This window comes from Pleurodeles waltl, chromosome 3_1 (assembly GCF_031143425.1).
Source record: "Pleurodeles waltl isolate 20211129_DDA chromosome 3_1, aPleWal1.hap1.20221129, whole genome shotgun sequence".
Lineage (NCBI taxonomy): Eukaryota > Metazoa > Chordata > Amphibia > Caudata > Salamandridae > Pleurodeles > Pleurodeles waltl.
The window spans coordinates 1,033,203,246-1,033,226,687 of NC_090440.1; the positions used below are offsets into that span (position 1 = coordinate 1,033,203,246).

General features: G+C 46.9%; 1 protein-coding gene across 6 annotated transcripts in view; it reads right to left on the reverse strand.

Moving 5' to 3' along the window:
• DTX3L (deltex E3 ubiquitin ligase 3L) overlaps positions 1 to 22,296 on the reverse strand; it is a 220,043-nt gene extending 197,747 nt beyond the window's left edge. For 3 of the 6 annotated variants that reach the window (XM_069224300.1, XM_069224301.1, XM_069224305.1), the window contains exons 1-2: positions 22,111 to 22,296; positions 17,304 to 17,417 (exon numbers count right to left, since the gene is read on the reverse strand). The gene's annotated coding sequence lies outside the window, so the exon portion shown is untranslated. Of the gene's footprint in view, positions 1 to 17,303; positions 17,418 to 20,895; positions 20,968 to 21,883; positions 22,031 to 22,110 lie in introns of those variants that run through there. The other 3 variants (XM_069224303.1, XM_069224302.1, XM_069224304.1) reach the window with 3 other exon arrangements.
• Between the last annotated feature and the right edge of the window lie 1,146 nt (positions 22,297 to 23,442).

A 23,442-nucleotide genomic window follows, 5' to 3' on the forward strand; every position in this document is an offset into this window, starting at 1 on the left:
TCTCCTGGAACCCCAATACCCTGGGTACCTCAGTACCATATACTAGGGAATTATAAGGGTGTTCCAGTAAGCCAATGTAAATTGGTAAAAATGGTCACTAGCCTGTTAGTGACAATTTGGAAAGAAATGAGAGAGCATAACCACTGAGGTTCTGATTAGCAGAGCCTCAGTGAGACAGTTAGTCACTACACAGGTAACACATTCAGGCACACTTATGAGCACTGGGGCCCTGGGTTACCAGGGTCCCAGTGACACATACAACTAAAACAACATATATACAGTGAAAAATGGGGGTAACATGCCAGGCAAGATGGTACTTTCCTACACCTACCTTCGCACAATAGACTGCCAACCCCATACTGGGTCCCTGGCAGACAGGATGGAACTGAAAGGGGACCTTGTGCACTTCTAAGCCACTCTTTGAAGTCTACCCCACTTCAAAGGCACATTTGGGTATATAAACTGGGTCCCTGACCCTACCAACTCAGACACTTTTTGGCCAGACACCTGCTGGGAAAGGAACTCTGAACCAGAACCTGCAACCTACTAGGAGAAGCTGCCTGGCTGCCCTAAGGACTCACCTGACTGCTTTGCTGAAAAGGACGGCTGCCTTGCTGTTGCCCTGCTGCCTTGCTGCCCTTTGGCTCTGCTGAGAAGTGCTCTCCAAGGCTTTGGATTGAGCGTGCCTCCTGTTTCCTGAAGTCTCAGAGCCAAAAGGACTTCATCTCTGCAAAAGAACTCCTTGTGTGGCGAAAATCGACGCAAAGCCTGCCGGAACTGACGCACAGCCTGCACTGCAGTGAAATAAATCAATGCACGCCGAACCGGAACGACGCAGCCCAGCTCCCCGAGTGGAGATCGACGCAGCACCAGCGTTGCGACCGGAACTTCAACGCACTGCCCACTGGATCGATGCGTAGCCGAGCCGGAATGATGCAGCCCGACTTCCTGCAAGAGGAATTGACGTAGCGCCTGCCGTGCAACAGATATTTCCCTGCATCGCCCACCGGATCGACGCAGCTCCTGTGACTTTGCCCTGCATGCCCAGGATTTCTCTGCATCATCCCCGGGGCGTCCAAATACCCCGCAACCCAAAGAGGATCCAAGTCTGTGCCCCCAAAATCGACGCAAAGCCCTTGTTGCGTGAAAAAGCATTGATGCATTGTCTGTGCGCCGGGAGGAACGGACGCACACCTCCCTGTTTTCCATACATTTCCTCCTCTGCAGTCCTGTGCAGATAATTTAGACGCAAACCAGGTACTTTGTGCTTGCAAGAGACACTTATTGCTTTTTAGGAAACTAAAGACTTTTGTGATCATTTCAAAAGTGATACTTCAACTTGTATTTATCAAAATTTGATAGTTTTGACCTTATTCTACTCAGATAAATATTTTATATTTTTCTAAGCCTGTGTGGTATATTTTAGCGGTGTGTATACTGTGTTACTGCATGATTTATTGCACAAATACTTTACACATTGCCTTCTAAGTTAAGCCTCACTGCTCAGTGCCAAGCTATAAGAGGGTGGACACAGGATAATTTGGATTGTGTGTGACTTACCCTTACTACAGTGAGGGTCCTTGCTTGGACAGGGGGTAGCCTGACTGACAACCAAAGACCCCATACCTAACAGTCACGATCTGCAACAACACGCCGAAGATGTGGGAAACCGATCAAGACGCAACAATCTGCGTTTTGTTGGACTTCCTGAGGGAGCAGAGGGCCCTCACCCTATTGAATTAATGGACAAATGGATTAAAACGTGAATGCCCTCTGACGGATTGTCCCCGTGGTTCACCACTGAACGAGCCCATAGAGCTCTTTCCCCCATGCCTCCGCCTGGTGCGCTGCCCAGGACCCAGGACATTGATTGCCCTTTTTCTCAACTTCCAAGATCATGACAGAAGCATACAAGAGGCCCGTTTGCATGCAGAGATCCAGTTCCAGAACTCAAAGATTTTGATATTCCCAGATTACTCTTGAAAAGTTCAGGCCAATCAACGCTCCTATGAATATGTGAAACAAAAAATGCGGGTCCTGCATCTGCAATACATGCTCTACTTTCAGGCCCGCCTCAAGGTTCTACATGCAGGCAGAGCCCATTTCTTCGATATGCCGGAGTCTGCATGGGAATGGTTGACAGAGGAGCAACTGCTTGGGTGATCCGCTGGGGCGCCCCACTCCTCCCACAGGTCCTCAGCCCGTGCGCCTGGGACATCTGTGGAGGTAACTGACCGCCCTTGGAGCTCCTGGGCTGGCTCCTACTGCAGACGGAGAAGGACTCGATCTGCCTTGTGGTCCCTCGGCTCCCTACCCCACTGTGCTCACGAAGAGAAGATGCCCCCAAAGAACTGGTACTTCGAGATCAGACGCCCCTACCGGGAGGCAAGGGACTAAGTCAAACACCGCCAATCTAGCTGACCCATTGGGTTTTAAAAGGGGTCTGGGCGGGTTCCTCACAACGGCATGCATGAGATCCGATTTCCTGGAGGGGTCCACCACTCCATACCGTACTCTTTTTCCTCGCTCTTTTTTCCTTTTTGGGGTCTTTGTTAAGTTTTGCTTACAGGGTGAAAGATGCTTCTTCAGTTGGGAGAGGAAGTTTAAGGGTGGGAGTTGGGGGGTGTTATCCAATGCATTGCTGTGTTGTTGAAAGGTTGTTTGCTTTGCCCATTGATGTCACATAGGCATGTAAGGCCGTGAACTGTTCAGATCCCCACACAAACACAAGCTTCACCTCACAAAGCAGCCCCACATAGTGAGAGCCCAGTGCTCCCCATCATTTGGTCCTTCTCAAATGGCTTATCTTTCTTGGACACCTTATGATACCCTCCACTTTAGTCTTGTGGAAGGTTAATAGACTTTTAGATAAGATTAAACGGGTGGCGGTGCTGCGCCATGTGTCGGGGCTTCGCCCCTCTATCCTGCTCCCGCAGGAGACACACTTACTGGGGACCGCATGCCTGTTCCTTGCTCGATACGGCTTTGATCGTGTCTACCATGCTGGATTCATGCATGGTATTAGAGAGGTTGCAATATTCCTACACTATGACTATCCTCTGGTAGTACAGAGGACGTGGTCGGATCCTTAGGGGAGGTTTCCTGAACGGACAGGCCGGATAAAGGTTACTCCATTAACCTACTTAATGTGTATGCCCCCCCCCCCCCCCTTCATGGTGCTTGACCTGTTTTTCTCCACATTCACACACTTACTTGCTCAGATGCCCGTGAGTACCACCAATATCGGCGGGGACATGAACGCGGGCTTAGACATCAATGGTCCCCCCGGTGGAAAGCCGATGCAAACGGTCCGTCTCCCTCAGCAAATGGGTGACGAGTCTAGGCCTTTGTGATGTATGACACTATGCTCCCACCTCTGCGGCGCTTCACACACATGCTCGTATAGACATGATCCTTAAGCCTGCTTCTGATCTACCCTTAGTCACCCAGGTACAGATACTTGCCCGCGGGGGTCTCGGATCATGCCCTGACTCTCCGGACTATTGGTCACTCAGATAATACACAAAGGCCCATGTGGCGTCTCAACGGGTGGCTCCCTCAGGATGAGATCTATTCTGCTAGCCTCCGCAAGGAGATTGAACACTATTTCTGCGATAACAAGGGCACTGTTCAATCTAACCTCACGCTCTGGGCAGCGGGCAAGGCTACCATCGGTGGTCACACCTAGGCCTTCATGCGACATTGAGAGAAGGAGAAACAGGCAGCTATAACATACCTTAAAACCCAAGCACTCCAACTGGAGCGAGAATTAGAAGGCGGGGTGAGGGGGAGGTCGCTGAACATGCCTTGGGGATGGCGAGGGAGGTAATCAGGACTCACTAGCTAGAGGAGGCGAGGGAAATTTGAAGAGCCTCGCAGGCACGCATTTATGGATGGGGAGACAAGAATAGTAAATTGCTCTACTGGCTGGCCACTGTACCACGGGCGTGGAAGGTGATTCCCGAGATAGTCGATAGAACTGGGACAGTCCATACGTCCCCCTAGGACATAGCATCTACCTTTGCCCATTATTACGCCACACTCTATACAGCGGTGCCTAGACCACCCATCGAATGGGAGGCGCCACTACTGAATGAGATAGATATGCCTTGCTTGTCCGTCTCTATTGGCAAGGGTCTTGATCAACCCATAACCACAGAAGAGATTGGTGAGGCTACTGCAGCCCCTAATTCAGCAAAACTCCCAACCCAGATGGTTATCCTGCACAATGCTCTAGATTCAAAGATATTCTTATGCCTCAACTCTATGGTCTATATACAGAGTCTCTGGAGAGCCACATTAGTGGTCCTTCCAAAGTCTAAGCCCCATTTAGTAGCCTGTGCGGAATACCAACTAATATCACTAATCAATAGCGAAATAAAGTATATGCCACTATATTGGCTACCTGTCTGAAGATGGTCCTGCAGCACTTAATACACCCTGATCAATGTGGTTTTATGCCATCACGCAGCACCAGGCATTGCCTGCGATGGCTGCACGTTGCCTTGGAGCACCAGCACATGCTCCCCTCTCCACTGGCCCTCCTATTAATTGATTTTGAAAAAAGAATTTGATACCGTGGACTGGGGTTACTTAGACTTTGTTCTTCAAAACGTGGGCGTGGGGGGGATCCCTTACACTGCAGGATATAGCTTCTGTACCACACACCAACAGCTCGTGTTTTGGTAAATGGGGTGCTCTCTGAGGCCTTCCCTTTCAGGAGGGGTACAAGGCAGGGCTGTCCTCTGTCCCTGCTCCTCTTCGCTCTAGCTATAGAGCCGTTAGTGAATTTGATTCGCCGGGATGCTTTCCTCTGGGCTGGCAATGGGTAGGCGCAGGGTGGGGGGGGGGCAGAGGGGGCGGAAATCGCATTGCACTTTATGCTGACGCTATATTACTACATCTATTGCATCCGATTGTGAGTGGACCTTGGTGTCTACCAACTGTTACGCATATTTGGAGAGGCCTCTGGCCTTCGGATGAACCACAAAAAAAAGCTCCCCTGGTCCCCTTCTTGGGTTCCCGAGACCTTGGTGACTTGCAATTAAATATTCCAAGCCGGTGCATTAGTTTTAAATACCTGGGTGTTAGAGTGGCACTGGACTCGGCCCTGACCTGAGCCCTTAATCTTACCCCACTAACACGTAAGGTGAATACGGAACTGGGGAAATGGCAGGGATTGACGCTAAATGTTATGGGCCGTATACCACTTTAAAAGATGCTGATTTCGCCCCATTTTCTTTATCTCCTTCACAATCTCCCCATTCGGCTTTCACGCTATTGGTTTCGGGAGACGGATACCGTCGCCTGTTCCTCTATTTGGCAAAACGGCAGGCGACGCCTCTTCTGGGATACATACCAGCGAGGTACATATGACGATGGCCTAGGTATGTCCAACTTATATTTCTATTATCAAGCTATTCAGGTACTCCCCATTAACGAATGGCTTACGAGGCGGGGATGATCCAGCATACTGGTTGAAACTCTCCACAATGGTGTTTTCAAGCATTATGGGTAGGTTATATGGCAGTCCCATACCTAAGACGCAGCCAAAGGTAACAAGTCAGGTCCTGAACGGATGGCGCTCAGCTCAAAGACATCGAGGATGGGGGGGCTGGATCACCCAGCATACTCCGCTTTGGCAAGGAACATGGCTGCAGAAAGTTGCGACTTTGGGAGGGATTTTCACAATGGGATGCTATAGGCCTTACAGTGGTGGGGGATATCTGGGAAGGGACCCATATACTGTCATTTCAAGAACTCCAGAAGACATATGCACTTGCTAAAACACAGTCCCATAAGTTTCTACAACTGAAACATGTATTAAAAACACACATTGCCACTAATACCCCAATAACTGAATTTAGCCCTCGAGGCCAATGCACTGATGGGGGAGTTGGGTACAAAAGGGATCTCACAGATATACCGTTCATTTATACTGAATGCCTCTCCTTCACTCCAACCCCTGTGGTCTCACTGGAAGGCCTGAATTGGTCCAATAGAAGATGGAGACTTGCGGGATGCGATGATGGCACCATGTACTATCACAATCTCTGGCAGGTTACGCCTGGTGCAAACATATTACTTGCACTGCGCCTATCTAACCCCCACCAGGCTTCATCGAGCTGAGTTACGACCTAACTCTCACTGTAATAGAGGTCCCCACTCACCAGCTGACTTTTTCCACGGGGTATGGTCCTGCCCTAGCATTATGATATACTGGACGCAAATTCTGAATGAATTCTCCGGGGTGTTGGGTCTCATCCTGGAGCCCTTGCCGACGATGGTACTGCTGAGTGTGATGGAAGAAGTCTGGGGAATTTAGAACATTTCTGGGTACTGCGTTACTTCTGGCAAAAAGAGACAGCGCCATGTGTTGGGTGGTGAATGCCCCTCCCTCGCTGCCCCGCTGGAGACCGGGGGTGGACTGGTGTGCCTGAATGGAAAGGCCTGTGTATCAAGAGAGAGGCTGCCTGAAAAAGGACAGTAAGGTGTGGGCTGGATGATTGGAAGCTGTAGGATAATGACTAGCTGGTACATTTATTATGGGTTGTGGAAATGGTACTATATTGTGATGTCACAAATTGCCTTCGCCTGCAATGTGACAAGTTGCTATACACATAAATCAATAAAGTTAGTTATAAAAGAAAACTTAGTATAAATGGAACAGAAATGTCTTCAGTTTGTCTCTTTCTGGAAGAAACTGTCACTAATGGGCAGTTGGCATTTTTGAAAAAGTTACCATTTGTTTTATAAACATATTTTATTATTTCCAAAATAACACATTATATTGACAAATCAGAGTTGTAAGTATGGTCAAGAACTGTCAGTCAATAAAATCACTTACTGAGACATATATTGTATGAACGAGTGACAGTCTTTCGGAAAACTTGGGTCCCCTTACAGTAGAAGATATATAGATCATACAATACATTGGGTATCTAAACTGTAGAGTAAGATGATGTTCTACACAGAGAACAAAATAACATGAGCAGCCATAACAAAGATTTTCACTATGGGCCCATCTATAATCCCACCTGCCCACCGTATCGTTCCATAAATAGTGTAACTTACATTCTATAATACAGAGGGGTACCCCCCTCATATGGATATGCTGCGTAGAGTAAATGTTCTGACAATGACGTGCAGTAAATCAGGTCATCGGGGGTTCAGTCCTTTGTCAAAGTGGTGTCATGGGCATGAAGGGGTCAGTATGTATCTTCTTCTTGTGTTTTAAATTGCTCCAACATGGTATCCCAGGCCATGGCTATGGATTGCTTGCAAAGGCAGAGATATTCTTCTCTACGTAGTGCTAGGCTTTCTGCAGAGCCCCAGGTTCATATCTCCTCATACCAACCCACAGTCATGGGTGCCATAGAGGATTTCTAATGTCTTTTTATTTGTCTCTTGGCAAGAAAGAGGGCCAAGTCTACAAAGCGTGCCATCACTTTTGAGGATTTAGGTCTGGGGTAAAGACCCAATAGACATTGTTCCATAGTATCCAAGTGAGTTGTGTATGTTAGGGATCTGAGGGAGGTACATATTTCTGCCCAGTATGTCGACAAGGCAGGGCATGACCACAGCATATGTTTTAGTGTCACCTCTTCAGAAATGCAGCATGGGCATGCCATGGATGTTAAGGGAAAGAGCCTGTGCAATTTAGCCAATGTTACATAGGTTCTATGAAGGAGCATAAACTGGATGAAGTAGAAACGTGCATTGCGTGGTATTTTGCTACAATAAAATTCAATTCCTTATCACGTAGGGCGGAGTCTACATCGGTTTCCTAATTTGGTTTTAGGGAAGCAACTGAGGTTTGTAGATGGGCATGAAGACATCTATACAACCACCTAACCAAATGTCTGCCGGGTGCCCTTTCTGGGTAGTGCCTGCACAAATGTGTGTGTTGTAGATTCAGCTCCCATAGGTGCTCAGTATTTTCGGATATAAGCCAATATATTAGCGTGTGTGAGGAAAAGCCCTCTAGGGAGAGCATGGATTTGAATAAAATCTTGATGGGGTTGTAATAAGATGTATTCTAAGAGGTCACCAATGACTGTGATCCCTACTTCTTCCCATGGTGCCAGCTGTGTGGCCGTTAGTGTTCCCAGGGAGGTGGGCAGACCACATGGGAGGATGCTTGGTGCAGAAGATGATGAAAGTATTATGTGTGTAACGGAGTGCTCCTCTCCAATATGTGATGGCATTTTGGAGGAGTATGCGGAGTGCTGGAGGGCTTGTGACCCCTTGTAGCAAGAGGTCTGTGTAAGCATCCAGAAGCGTGTATAATCAATTTCCTGCAAAATTTATGCCAGCCAGTGTTCAAGCCACTGTAGTTGGATCGCTAGGCAGTACGAGCAAAATTCAGGGGCTCCCACACTGCCTTCCCCTGAAGATAATTATAATTTTGAAAGGCTGATTCGACGTCTATTCGGGCCCCCTCTGGGGTCTAAGAGACGGGAGTCCAATTTTTTAGAGACAAGGCAGGGTATGATAATCAGTAAATTTACGACCAATCACAGACAGAGGTAACGTGACCCAGAATCTCATCTGTGCAAGAAGGGCTGTTATATAGTTTTAAATAAATTCCGATCCAGTAAATCTTTGGGAGTTATACAGATTTGGTTTCCCAAACAGTGGAAGGTAGAGAGTATGACAGGTATATTCTGGTTGTCCATGGGAATCGTGTCGTGGGGTGTATCATTGTGGAAATAAAACGCATATGATTTCAAATGATTGGTTTGCAGGCCCAATATCGCCCCCCCAAAAAAAGTTATAATGTGTCAGTCAGTGTAAGGACCATATTAAGGTCTTGTATATACACCAGCATGTGTTTGAAGACCTCTCAGAATTGACCAGCAGGTCGATTCTACTCTAAATTTTTGCCCAAAGGATTCCAGTGCTAACACAAAAAGTAACAGTGACAAAAGGCATCCCTGGCGTGTTCCTCTGGAAACTGGATATTGTTGTGAAATGTGAGTGCCTGTTTTAGCTCTTATGGTAGGGGTAGTGTATAATAATGTAATCTAGTTAATAAAAATGTGAGGTATATTAAATATTTCCAACCCAGTGAACACATAATCCCAATCTAGTGAGTCGAAGGCCTGCTGCAGGTCTAAGAAAAGACAGCTGGCATTTGGGAAAGAGTCTTTCGTGATCTCCATCATTTGATATAATCTTTTAATATTCGTTAAAGTACTCCAACGTGGTACAAAACCACATTGGTCAATATGGGCCAAATCTGGAAGTAGACATAGGGCTAATACCTTGCTAAAATCTTATATTCTGTAGCCAGAAGGGAGAGTGGCCTGTATGAAGACAGACCATCAGGGGCCCGGCCTAGTTTAAGCAATGAAGTAACTAGAGTCTGTTTAGTAGTTGGGGGTAAGGTACCAGCTTCCAGGGAGGCCTTGTACAATTTCTTAAATCGCGGAACTAAGCAAGAAGAAAAGGTTGAGAAGAAATCAATGGCCAGCCCATCGACCCCAGGAGTTTTATTATTTGCTGTTTCTTTTATCGCTTGTGTAATTTCAACAGGGATTTAAGAGGCTTCCAGTGTTGTACGAGCTAGTGGGGAGCTTTTGGGGACGCCAAGACCGGTAAGAAACTCATATCTAGCATTGGTAAGAAACATCGGCCGAGCATTATACAGTAAGGTATAATATGATCAGAAGGCCTCATTGATGTTTGCTTGTGTGGGGCATGTTGACCGAGAAAGTGTTGTGACAGAATCAGACTTGGGGACAAGGGAGGGTATATCATAGGGGCTAGTAGTGTCCCAGCTCTGTTGCACTCCGAATGTATTTGCTGTGTGTATGGATTTATAGTCAATTATTCGTACATGTTCTAGTAATTTCGCATAACGTATCCTAGTGTTTTGGAGGTCTTCTAGGCGTGAGGGATCCTGTAGGGAGTCACGTTCTGGTGGTCCCTGCTATGATTCAGTATTGCGTAGCTAATGCAATACAGAGTGCCTTGCACCTGTTATAGTGGCTATGGATACACCACAGATGACCACTGAACGCTTAACAATCAACAAGGGGCATGGAGGTCGTATCTTCATTATCTGTGGACTCCCAGTTCGAAAGAGCTGCTGAATATTTCGTGGCATCTGCTAATGGTAAGGTTGGGGTGCGAACTGTCTAAATTGACATTCATTACAGCGTTAAGATCTCCCCTGGTTAGTCAGGGGAGGTGGAACCAATTCGGCCAGTATTGTTGATATATGTTGGACCAATATATCTTGGTCTGTGTTAGGGGCATTTTCATTACCCAGTAATGACAGTTCTCCATCTAAAGGCCCTCTGAGGAAGACATACCGCCCATGAACATCAATTTTTGTCTCATGTGCCTCAAAGGGAATACCAGCTCATAACCATGTAGTTGCCCCACGCAGAAATCCTGAATATGTAGTGGTGAATAATTGACCCAAACATTTATGACACAACTTATTGGCCTCAACTGCTATGATGTGAGTCTCCTGAAAGTAGACTATGTTTGCTTTTGGGCAATGCAGTTGTGCCAGGATCCTATGGCTCTTGTGGGCCGAAACCATGCCCGAATGTTCCAAGTCAATATTTTATAATGGTGAGGTGTAGTTAACATAGGAGTATTTTATATGTACTCGGTCAGGGGGATCTGATACCGCATGTAGGCTGGCTTGGTGGGTGGGCACAGCAACAGAACAGGCCATGGAAGATCTCACAAATACATGATCCAACAGTAACCACACGTTCGACCAATAAAACTTCAATAAATCTTGAACAAAACTAAAGTAATACACTTTGCAATTGCTCGGGGTGGGGGCCACTGCCTGCGTCCAGCTGACGTAGTTATAAACTGGAGTATAAGCACTCCTTACAGGCACCACATCATACATTTCTACATGAAGGTGATTTAAGACCTACTGAACAATGAAAGATGGTGCCATGCACTTTTATAACAATAAATGTACTAGATGTGCATCAAACTGAACCATTCTCAGGAATAATAGCGTTTTTGTAAACTACAGTGTGGGTCAACTATTGATAGTACAATAACTCGACGTGTGCACTGTACTTCAACATCTACTTTATGCATGGAACCCTCTTATGGAAAAAGGAAGAGTACGCTGGAAAGGGAAGCGTAGAGTGAATAGAAATGAGAGGGGGGATTATGCAAAATAAGAAGATAGAATGGAGGGGGTATGAGAGGGAAAGGGGAAGTAAGGGAGTGGGGGATGAGAAGACAAAAGATTAAACCTATCTGAATCAGCCAGCCGGCGCAATAGTGTGAATAAGGAAGCATTTCAAGGCACATAATAGTCAGTTTACAATGTCTGCAGTTTGTGGAGTGACTGATGGAAAAAGGGCTACACTTGTGTTTGATTCTGATGTACCACTTTTTGAGGAACTAGAGGAGGGCTGGCAATGTTGAGATCTTAAAGAGGCTACCGTTTTCAAGGCAGACCTCCAAAGCCTTTTGCAGAGTTGGGGTCATTTTAGGGTTCATCCACTGAGTTGTCCTTCGTTGGCGGCGTCAGGATGGGTCGCATTTTGTTCATCAGTGAGCATTCCGTGGGAGGCGTGCATTGGGATACTGTGGTTCCAGCCACTCCAAGACTGAATTAGGTGGAGTCAAATAAAGAATGGTTTGGTCATGTATTATTTTCAATTTTGCTGAGTACATTAAGGCATGCGTGAAACCCTCTGTGTGTAGTAGACGTTTGACTACTTGAAGGAGGCTCAGCGGTGCTGCACTGCACATGCGTAATAAGGGAACAGTGATATTATGGTATTGTCCACTGTTATAGGGACCTTTACGCTGGACTTCTGAATGAGAACATCACAGTCCCTATAATTAAGGATACACACAAGCATGAGACTTGGGGGCGCTCCAGGAGGAGGTTGTTTAGTTGGCACCCTTTGAGCATGCTCTACTGTGAACAGTGCAGAGAAGCCGTGAATAGAATAGATTGTAACAGTTGTTTAATAAAGCGTGTTGGGTTGGTGCCTTCCACCCCCTCCGGCATCCCCATTAAACGTACATTGTTGCACCACGAACAACCCTCAGCATCATCAGCCCTTTCCTGCAGTGCTGTTACCGGCCTCTGGAGTTCAGTAATGGTAGTAGTGTGTAAAGTCTGCAGCAATGCCAATGTGCGTAACATGGGTCCAGCTGTTCTCAATTCCTCCGAGAGTTTCCAATGGTTGTCTCTTAAAAGGCATAGATCTACCGATAGTGTGTCAGTACGCTGCCCAATGGCTGCTCTGAAGTCTTGTTATTTCCTGTAAGATTATATCAAGCTTATTACAGGGGAGGAGGGAGTCAGTGGGTAGAATGCAGTCTTCAGTGGTATGGGGAGAGGATGCGTCAGATTGACTCTACTGGGGCAGTCCCTTACCGTTTTTGCAGTGGTAATTTGAGTGTTTTTTGTGCACCTCATTGTGATGCCTTAGAGAACAGAGTGCTGTGCCGAACAATGCCGGAAGCAGTGTTATCAGTTAGCTGCATTATAGTCAGGAAGACCCCAGGCGGTGGCAGCACAGTCACAGAAGTCTCCACAATCAGTGATAGCCTGAGAGAGGTAGTTATTAACTAGACAGTAATGTCCCTACTCGCCATCAGGTTTCACTATGAGCATTACGGCAGGGCTTACTATAACAGCAGTGGTGTTAATTCCAACACATGCAGGCAGGAAAGGAGGACTTGCAAGAAAGGTGGTAGGAAATCCTGGATAGTCTTACCGCTTGTGGCTTGTAAGAAGTTGGCTCTGTATATACTATCTCAAAGTGAGCGATAGTGTGCACAGAGTCCAAGGGCTCCCCTTAGAGGTTGATAGTGGCAAAATTAGATAATTCTAATTCTAATGCTCTATTTTGTGGCCGTGTGGTCGATCAGTAGGCTTATCAGACGGTAGTGTTAAGCATTTGTTGTACACGCACAGGCAATAAATGAGGAACACACACTCAAAGACTTAACTCCAGGCCAATAGTTTTCATATAGAAAAATATATTTTCTTCATTTATTTTAGACCCATAAGATTCAAGATTTAAAGTAAATGCATAAAATTCAAGGTACTCCACACAGGTAAGTAAGGAACTTTGAGCAGTAGAACACACAGTATAGGTAAAAATGTCAATAAGCTATTTTAAAAGTGGACACAGTGCAAAAATCAACAGTTCCTAGGGGAGGTAAGTAAGGTTAGGTTTCTGTGGTAAGTAAAGCATTTACAAGTTCAGTTTCCTGGGCATAGGCAGCCCACTGTTGGGGGTTCAAGGCAACCCCAAAGTCACCGCACCAGCAACACAGGGCCGGTCAGGTGCAGAGGTCAAAGGAGGGCCCAAAACACATAGGCTCCTATGAAGAACAGGGGAGCCTCCACATAACTCATCTGGCTTGCCGTTTCTGGGAAGCATAGTCACTGTTGCAGGTTCTCCTGCTTGTGGACTGATTCTGGGCACTGGGTAGGTCCACCCTGAGAGGGCGATGAGATATGGTATCCCTCACTACTCTTCCAAAACACAATTGACTGGGGGCGACGCCCGTGGTGGCATGAGGCGTGACTCTGTACTCTTGCAGGAAACCGTAGATGGCACTTTCAATGTTCTGTGACTCGACCACGGCATCTTATTTTGGCTGGATCTGTGCCGATCCCCTGTTGGAAGAAACGGTAGCCAAAAAAACTGATACTGTCCTTTAGGAATTCGCACTTTTTGCGATGAGCGTGAGGCCGTGGTCCTGCAGTCGGAGGAATACTGTGCGCAGGTGGGTCAGGTGACTCAAGCGTGGGGGCATGCACGGGGATATCATCGCTTACCTTCAGGACTCCGGTTAGCTCTCCTAGTACCCATTTCATGGTGTGTTGGGAGATTTTGACAGCACTTGAAATCCCCAAATTGAGGCGTGTGTACCTCCCGAGGCCCATGTGGGTGAAGAAGGTCATGATCGGTCTGGAGTCGGGTGTAGTACCATCTGATGGTAACCTGACCAGAGGTCCATTTTGGAAAACCATTTGGAGCCTGACAGTTCTCCTATTATGTCGTCAATTGTCAGGGTGAGGTGTCTTTCCCTCTTGATGGCCTGGTTGGGCAGGCACATGTCCACACAGATGCGGACGGCATCAGGCTGCTTTGGTTTCTCAGCGACAACGATCGGGGAAACCTGTGGGGCTGGGCCTGATACTCTCTCAATGATTCCAGCTTTCTGCAGGAGCAGTAGTTCTTGTTATACTTTTGACCGAAGGTGAAAGGCCACACGCCGGTGGCGGAGAGCGACGGGGGCCACCAATACATCGATGTGCAGTCTAAGGGGCGGCCCTTGGAGGCATCCGATGCCATTGAAGAGCGAGTCGAATTCTTTGGTGAGGTCTTCCAGGCAGCTGGCGGGGACACTGAAGGCGAACTGAACGAGGCCGAGGTTTTGGATGCTTTGGCAGCCTAGCAGAAAACCTGAACCTTTTTGCGACACATATATTTTCATGGGGAGTTGCCTGCCTTCATGTTGGACCTCCGCTGTGAAAGTACCCATTATTTCGAAGGGTTGAGAGTTCCCAAAAGCGTAGACGGGTACACTGGTCGGCTTGAGTAGAGGTTGCGTTGTGAGGCTGTGGTATACTTCGGCAGCCATGAGGTTGATAGACGCTCCAGTGTCAATCAGAGCTGGTATGGGTTGGCCTTGCAGGGTTATCTGGCATGTGGGTAGGCGTCTATTTTGAGCTACTCGTTTGACGAGTGTTCTGATCACGTGGACGACTTGGTTGTCATCATCCATGTCACTGCTGGACGGGGTGGTGGGAAGTGCTGTGACCGCCTTGACTGTTTTCTTGATAGTGGGCTGTGGCTTGGGCATCGACCGGCATACCTTTGCAAAGTGGTTGCTCTTGCCACAGGTGCTGCAAATTCTCCTACGGGCTGGGCTTCCACTGGGATGGGCCAGGGGGCCACTGCATTGTCTCTCCTTGTGTCTCGCTCCACTGAGTGCCATTTTGGCCTTTGGGCTGTTGGTGACAACTGCGTTAACCGGCTCAGTTTTTACCTGGACGGGGTCCATTTGTTCCATGTGGGCTGCCTTCGCTTTAGACAGCTCCTGAGAACGCCCAAGTGTTAGGATGTCTCTCATGTGCATATTGGGCTCTTGCAGGATGCGTTCACAGAGTTTGGAGGAGGTGCACCCCTGAATGAATTGGGCCCTGATTTCATCTTCCTTGTCCAGGAGGGTACATGTGCTTGCCAACTCTCTAAGGCGCGTATAGAAGACATCTGCGGATCCCTCCGTCGTCTGGCATGCTTGGCGTAGCAGGAAGCGTAATCAGGGTTAGCAAACGGCTCGAAGAAATAGCGTCTTTTAGCGTGGCGTACGTGTGGGGGGTGGCCTCAGTTACTCATTTGGAGACTTTGTGGATGTCAGCGCCACCAAGGTGTAGCAGCAGAGGTCTCTTCCGCTCATCCTTGACCTCCAGCGCTTCAAAGTAGGTTTCTAGTCACTCAATCCAGGCTTTCCATTTTGCGTCCTGAGTAGGAGGGGCCCCAGTGATGGTAAAGGGTTCAAGGGCAGGTATGCTGGCCATAGCGTGAGGTGCCGCGGGCAGTTGTGAGTGCTCTGGAGAAGGATCACTTGGGGTGGCAGGGTGGCCAGCTTCAGGGATTAGTGGTCCCAGTAAACAATGTCCTGACTAAAAGGTTGATGAAGTTACGTAGGTACGCACTAGGCAGGCAAACACCAGACAGCACTCTCTCCTGGGTCTCAGTAGGGCAAAAAGGCACAGTACCTCGTTGATCTGCAGGAGTGCTGGAAGAATGTCCAGGCAGATGTGGGAGCGGGCCTCCGGTTGTCGCGGAGACGCTGCGCGGCGGGGTGTCGACGGGCGGAGCTGAACAAGGCAGGGTGAGCACCCTCTCGTCGCCAATGTAGTGTCGGGCCCAAAAGACGACACTAAAGCTTGGGGTTTGCTTGATGAATATTTTATTGCCATGTAATATCAGTCAACACTCCTGGCAGGCAGCTAACTAACTTTCCCCGCTGCCCCCACCTCTACATAAACCCTCGCACCTACGTCACCCGGGACCATCCCACACTTTACAGTTAGGTAGGGGTCACCCGGTTGACCCCTTATGTGAGGTGCGATCATGGGCTCGCCGCATCCCGAGCGGATACTACAGGTGCCTTCAGGTCCAGCGCAGATATGCCAAGGCATCTGCACTAGCCACAGCTTCACTGTTCTCTGCAGCAGTTTCAAGGTGCTCGCAGTCGGGACGGAAGCCTCAGTGGCCATGGCCAACAATCACAGCCTCAGGGATTCCGCAGGCAAGGTGGAACAGACAGTGGAGTCATTCCCGCCGGAGCCGCCAAAGAAGTTAAGCCGAGCCACGGCCCTCCACCCAACGTAAGAATTCAAGTGGAACCGGGATCGTTTGTGTAGGTTCTCAGCATGTAGGTTCATCCATGTACGTGGGGTACAAGCCAAGTCTTTGTCAACCACTGTGCAGTCTCCGGGCCCGATGTACGGCTTAAGAAGCAGGCCACAACAAGCTTCCTCAATCAAGCAGGGCTAATTAGCGCAGTGTTCATCCAGCTATTTGTACCCCAAGAAATAGCAATATGCTTCACTGACACTGCTGTGGTTACAATAGTGTGCCATATGCTTGCTTCTCCATGTATGTTCTGTGGACTAATCAGGATTTTAGTGTGGCACCAGGTTGGAGCGCAAAGAGAAAACGGCTGCCATCTTCGCAGCTGGCCTGCCCCCTTTCAAAAAGTTACGAACCAATCAAACTAGTTATTGTACCTGGTTTAAAACATGCCCATGTTTTCCTAAGAGGAATTTTAAAAGATTAAATTGGTTACTATTGAGCTGGTGCTGCAATGCTGTGGGCTGAGATTAGCACTGAATGCAATGCAACATTTACTCAAAGAGGTTGGGGATCTGAGCCTCTGAATGAATTAACATTATATTATGCATCACTTTGTAATACTTGGCAGATTGGCTGACATACAAAGTATTCTTAGATTCCAATCCAGGAGTAGGTTAAAGGGCAGCATCCCACTGGGAGAAAACACCCATTCAAAGGGACCAGGAAGGAAGGAGCAATGCATCATGGAATAAAATGGTGTACATATTGATTATGTGGATTGCAGATGTACAGGCTGGCAATAGGCACATTGGAAACGGCAGACTGGATAATGCGTTCCTAGCCACAGTGGCACGTACACCAGGCCCAAATAACCAACAAAAGGTTGAACAAAAAAATTGCTCAATAAAAACATAAAGAAAAGGCAAACTTTAAAATAGTTCACTATAAATATTGAAATAGGGTGTACCTTACCAAAAAGGAGTCACATGAGACCAGAATGACTACTCTGAAAGTCTACCCCTGATGTTGTTGTCTTGAAGAAAACTGGATTTGCATGCTCAGAACTGCCATTGATTGGAAAAATATCTGGGGATGGAGATGTGGCAAAACAAGTTAGTGATAACACAAGTTGGTAAAATCAATGAAATCCAATAACATACTTTTTGGGTCGTTTATTAATAACAAGAAAAGTTAAATCCACTGTGAAATTTAGACATCTGACTGTTAATATTGAAATGACAATGAAAAACTAAAAAAAGCATAAAGTATTGTTTTGACTCAAAGCATCTACAAAAGCAGAAAAAGAGGTTATAGTTATGGACAGAACAAGGAGTGCGTTAACCTGTTTAAGTATTTCCATATGTGCCTAGATTCACACATTTAGTTAAACAATCTTAGATCATTCTTTTTAAAACAGTATTTTGCTATTGCATCATACATAAGAAATCGAGTGATAACTCGTGCTTTCTGGTAGTACTGTCACTTTAAGTAAATTCATAGTGCTTCCTTGTGAATACATTCTGTCCATTGCTTGCCATTGGCCTTGTGGTTTGTAACTCACAATTTGTTGCTTTCAATTTGCTGGCTTTGTTTGTTTTAGGCTAAGCAGCTTGAATTTGTCCCTTCCCTTGCCAAAACCTTATTTACAGTATCCTGCAGAGTGCTCCCTTTCTGTAAACAGGCCTGTAAATCTTGTTCTTATCTTATCATATTTGCTGTGCATTCAAAGAACAAAGTCAAATGTCAGGCTCTGTCTTCGGTGGGAACTTAGTGTTTCCTTTCCTTTCTCCGACTTCAAAGTGAGAGGATTTATGCAACAATCTTGCTGGATACTGGGGTTAGGAAAGAGTTTTTTCTATCACATGACAACATTTAAATAGACTTCAGAATATATCAGAATTGCACCCTACTCTGTATCACTCCACTTTACGCCACTCCATGCCACTGTTCTCTTCTCCATTCGGAACCACTCCACATTATGCCACTGCTCTCTATGCTACTTCACACTATGCCTCTCTACTCTACTCTGTACTACTCTACTCTAAGCCACCGCGCTTTGCGCCTCTCTACACCACTGCGCTCTGCTCGTCTGCACGCCATACCACTCCAGTCTAGGCAACACCAATCTAATCCGCACAACTCCACTCTCTGCCACTCTGCAATGCTGCACTGTACGCCACTGCACTCTAAGCTAATACACTCTATGCTAATGCACTTTACTCTGTAACACTCAACTCTATGCCCCTGCACTCTACATCAATACACTGTACATCATTCTAATCTACTCTGCACCTCTGCACTCTATGCCACGGCACTCTACACTACTTTACTCTATGCCATCAAACTCTATGCCACTTTATGCAACTCCACTCTAACCTGCACTTCTCCACTCTAAGCCACCTCACTCTACTGTGAAATAATCTACTTTATGCCACTGCACTCTGTGCCACTGCATTCTATGCCACTGCACTCTACCCTGCACCTCTCCACTCTATGCAACTGCACTCTACTCTGAAACAATCTATTCTACGCCACTGTACTCTATACCACTCTGACCACTGCACTCTAGTTCAATGCACTCTACACCACTGCAAGCTGACACTCTGCAACACTGCCCTGGCCGCCACTATACTTTACACCACTCTGCCCTGTACTACTGCATTTTGCACCAATATACTCTATTCCACTGCATTTTATGCCACTCTACTCTGCCCAATGCCACTGTATGCAACTGCACTCTACACCAGTGCACTCTAAACTACTGCACTGCCCTTTACTCTGCACCACTGTATTCTATGCCACTGTTCTCTGTACCACTCTACACCACTGCACTGACACTCTACTCTGCACTCTACACCACTCTACTCTATGCCACTCTAGGCACTATACTCTACACCACTCTACAATACTCCACCTGCACCACTCTACACCACTACACTCTATGCCACATGAGTCTACTCTGCACTCTACGACACTGCACCACTCTGCATTACTGCACTCTCTGCTACTCTATTGTATGCCACTCTACTCCACTGCACTCTATGTAACTCTACCCCATGCCACTCTATGCCACTGCACTCTGCGCCAATGCACTCTAAACAACTGCACTGTACGCCACTGCCCTCTACTCTGTACCACTGTACTCTACGCCACTGCTCTGTGCCACTCTACTCCACTCTACATCACTGCACTGACACTCTACTCTGCAGTGTTGCACTCTCCACCACCGTACTATACACCAATGTACTATGTACTACTGCATTCTATGCCACTACACTCTATGCCACTCTACAATGCATCACTCCACTCTACAGCACTTTTCCCTACTCTGCACCACTCTACGCTACACCACTGCACTCCCTGCACTGTGAGTCTACTCTGCAATCTATGCCACTGCACCACTCTACACTACTGCTCTCTGTGCTACTCTATTGTATGCGACTCTACGCCACTGCACTCTATGCCACTCTACTCTGTCCCATGCCACTCCATGCCACTGCACTCTAAACCACTGCACTCTACGCTAACGCACTCTAAACAACTGCACTGTACCCCACTGCACTGTACTTTGCACCACTGGGCTCTACGCCACTGCTCCTATGCTACTCTACTCCACTCCACACCACTATGCCACTAGCTTTAAGCCATGCTGAGCAGCAGCTACTCTGGTGTATAACATGGCTAATGGCTAAAACACATTAGCAAAGCCAATAACTCTTTCGAAGATGAGACCTATTGGCTTTGCCAATGTTTGTTAGTACTATGAGGTACAGAGGTACCTGAAAGAACTGTGAAAAATACAATTACATCATAATAAAGGCTGCTACAAAATGCGCAAATACATTTCGGTTAAATGAAAAAAAAGTGCTTCTCAAATACAGATTTGAATAATATACAGTTTATACCTAGTGATAAAAAAAAATTATAACACTCCATTAAAACCACACACTCCACAGCTCACCTTGGAACACCATTACAATACCTCTCTGAAAGAAATATCTTTGCCACCAGAAAACTTCAAGTGACTCCTTTTAGTAAAGTCAATGCAGGTTTTCAAGCCCCTTTTTATTTGCAGATTTACCAGTTGCACACATTTGCATGTCTTTAGGGAAGGAGACCCCCTGGCAAGAAGGCCTTTTCTTATTTGTCTGCCCCTCCCTCCCTCAGAGCACAGGAGACCCCCTGCCTTCCAGCCCAGCTGGGGAAACTCCTCTGCCCGTAATTTCGCCCTGCCTCCGTTGCCCTTTAGGTGAAAGGCTAAAATTACGGACAAATGCCGTCCGTAAAAGCTTTCATAACGGACAACGGACAGCAGGGCGAAATTACGGACAGTCCGTGAAATTTACGGACGGGTGGTCACCCTATTAACTGGTACTCTTGAGGGTCTCAATAATTCCCAGTGACCATAATATCCTAGATGAGGACAAAAGGGGCATTTAACTTTGTGGGCGGACTATTAGAGGTTTCCATGCAACACAAAATGTATCCCTTTCTTGTGCTGCATCATAAGCTAGCACTTTCATAGACTTAATCACAGAGTGCTCTTAACCAGTCACTCACTCACTTTTCACGTGCTATTAAAGCAGCCTTTTCCGGTGACATAGTGGCTGTCTTTTTCTGGAGCGCCATCTTGCCAGGCGGGGAAACCAAGACCACCCTCTCTGTTACTGAAACAAATCAGATACTGCAAAATTCAGGGTTTCTTGTCCTCCTTATGTACAGAGTCATGCATCTATTGTATTTCATTAAATTCTGCTATGGTATTGCTCGTTGGGAACGCTTTAAACACACGGAAAGTTAGTTAGTGCATACTAGCTATTTGCGTATAATGATATACAAATGCATAGACAGGTGGCAAAGTAGCAGAACCTAACAATTTTACAAGGCAGTATGAAAATAAATGTGATACATCAGAGACTGCTGTGTCATATAATGACGGTGTTTATTTACTGATGTGTTCGATACTGCCCTGCACGAGGCCAGCTGTGTGTTGAAGGCATGTTCTGCAGTGTTTTAAGAGAGCCAGGACTACCCTATCTCTGGCACCTGTCATGGATTCTTTTAACGCCGTTTGTTCCCCAATAGATTACGATTTCATTCATCTTTGCATCTTCCAGGATAAATGGGTGCCTCAAACTCTTTTAACCCCTGGCAGTAGGAGGGAAGCACTCCTGGTCATGCAGAGCTAGCAAATGAAGTGGGTAGTCATCTCTTTGGGGGAAGGTGGGAGGTGCCTGATTAGAACCGAGACTCAGTCGCGCAAACTCTGCAACACTTAGACCACTTCTTCAAATTTCTCGGCCCCTTCAGTAACGTTTACAGAATTCTCATGTTAAAAAAATAAAAGCTTCGTGATGCAGCAAAAAAACTTTAGGAGCGTTCTAATAGTTTTATGCCTTCTTATAAACATACTAATTGTACAAAAGGGGGAAATCATAAAATGTACCTCATTGCATAAAATAAAAGTGTTATTCTACTTGCGAGAGTATCGCACATAAAGAAGCACTGAATGTCTCACATAAACGCATTAAAAAATGGGAAATTTCACATACTCAATCAATTTCACGTATAATCATACTAAGGCCACCGATAGTTCTGACTCTCAGAACCATGGCTCCCTCGTCTGCTATGAATGGTTCGCATTCACTACCCTCCCCTCCTTTCGTTAGCGTGCTTTCCGAAGACCTCACAGGGTTCTGTGGTGATCCCTTCGAATGGACTTTGAAACCCTGACAGCTTACACACTAAGAGACGAAGCCTGCACCTCCTCTCGCCATACCTGCTCGCCTTTCTAACTCCTCGCTTGCAGCGCCTCCTCTGTTTACTAAAAGCTGTCCCGGGCCGTGACTGGCAACAATTGTGGTGCATTGCACGGAAACAACCCTTGCACCAGGAAATAGTACTTCGGTTGCCCGCAGCAGCAGTTGGGGCGGGTACGCCCATGAGCGACAGGCCTGGAACAAACGGCGGCAACTGACACCGAGCTAGTTTCGGTTTCTATTTTACGTCTAGGCGACTAAATGGAAACAGAAACTTCTAGCTTTAACTCTGTCTGCACCCTCTCGCGAAGCACAGCCAGAGCTACGGGTTTCAGTCCTCCGGTGAGAAAAACTCCGCGTGAGTACTTAATATGGTGAACTTTGGTGGGTGCTATTGGTTAGGGTCGTTGTGTACTGGTTACTTCTAGAAGTTCCTCTTGTCTGAGAATCCGGGTTGTCAGGGTAGGGTGCAAGATTTTCGAAGAATCTATGTTGTCAAAACGCAGATTTAGAGTTTTGACCACTCTTGTCAAGAAATACAATTCTCTTTTTTGCATTACCTCTTTATTTATTTTTGAAGTTAAGTATCCGAAAAGTGAGACCGGAAGGTTACTGAAATGACACGCGAAGCCTTCAACTTATCTAACGAGTTTAGTTGCAGTGCTTTAAATGGGCCGGTACTGAGTACCGGCACTTTTTTTTTTTGAGAGGATGAGTACCGGCGCATCTCAGGGAAAACGTAATACTTTTAATTGGAGAGTACCGGCACTTCTCAGAAACAAGCAGGTACTCTGGCACAGAGTACCGGCACTTTATTTTTTCCATTTCAAGCACTGGTGTTGAGACAAGTCGTGTCGAACTAGGCGAGGACGATAAGGAGCTACATCCGTCTACGTTGTTTCCTAAATAACAATTGTGTAATCAAAAGGGCAAGGGTGGGTGACGAAGTGGATCAAGATTTTTGGAAGTAGCATGGCCTTAAAAAGTGCAGATAAACACCTATGAGGCGTGACCTCTGTAAACTAAGGGCGTGACTGTGCCCTAATACATGCAGACTAGATTCCCAGGATGATGAATACCTGAAGCTAACGGAATTCAAATTATTAGCTTTTACTGACTGGGGGCTCGGGGGGAGCGGAGGGCTTGCCCGGTCTCCCCCCGGGCTTTTCGGCCGGAGTGGTACAGGCCACTGATGAGTTGGGGATTGGTGGTCGGTGCAGGAAGGGGCGGGTTGTTGGTGGGAGGATAAAAGACAGGGGCAGGGTGTGGGCGGCCTCTTTGGCCGTCGTCACACCCAGTAGGCGTGATTGTCTTCGTGCTTGGGAGTTTATTGTAATTGTGGTAGGAGTTTG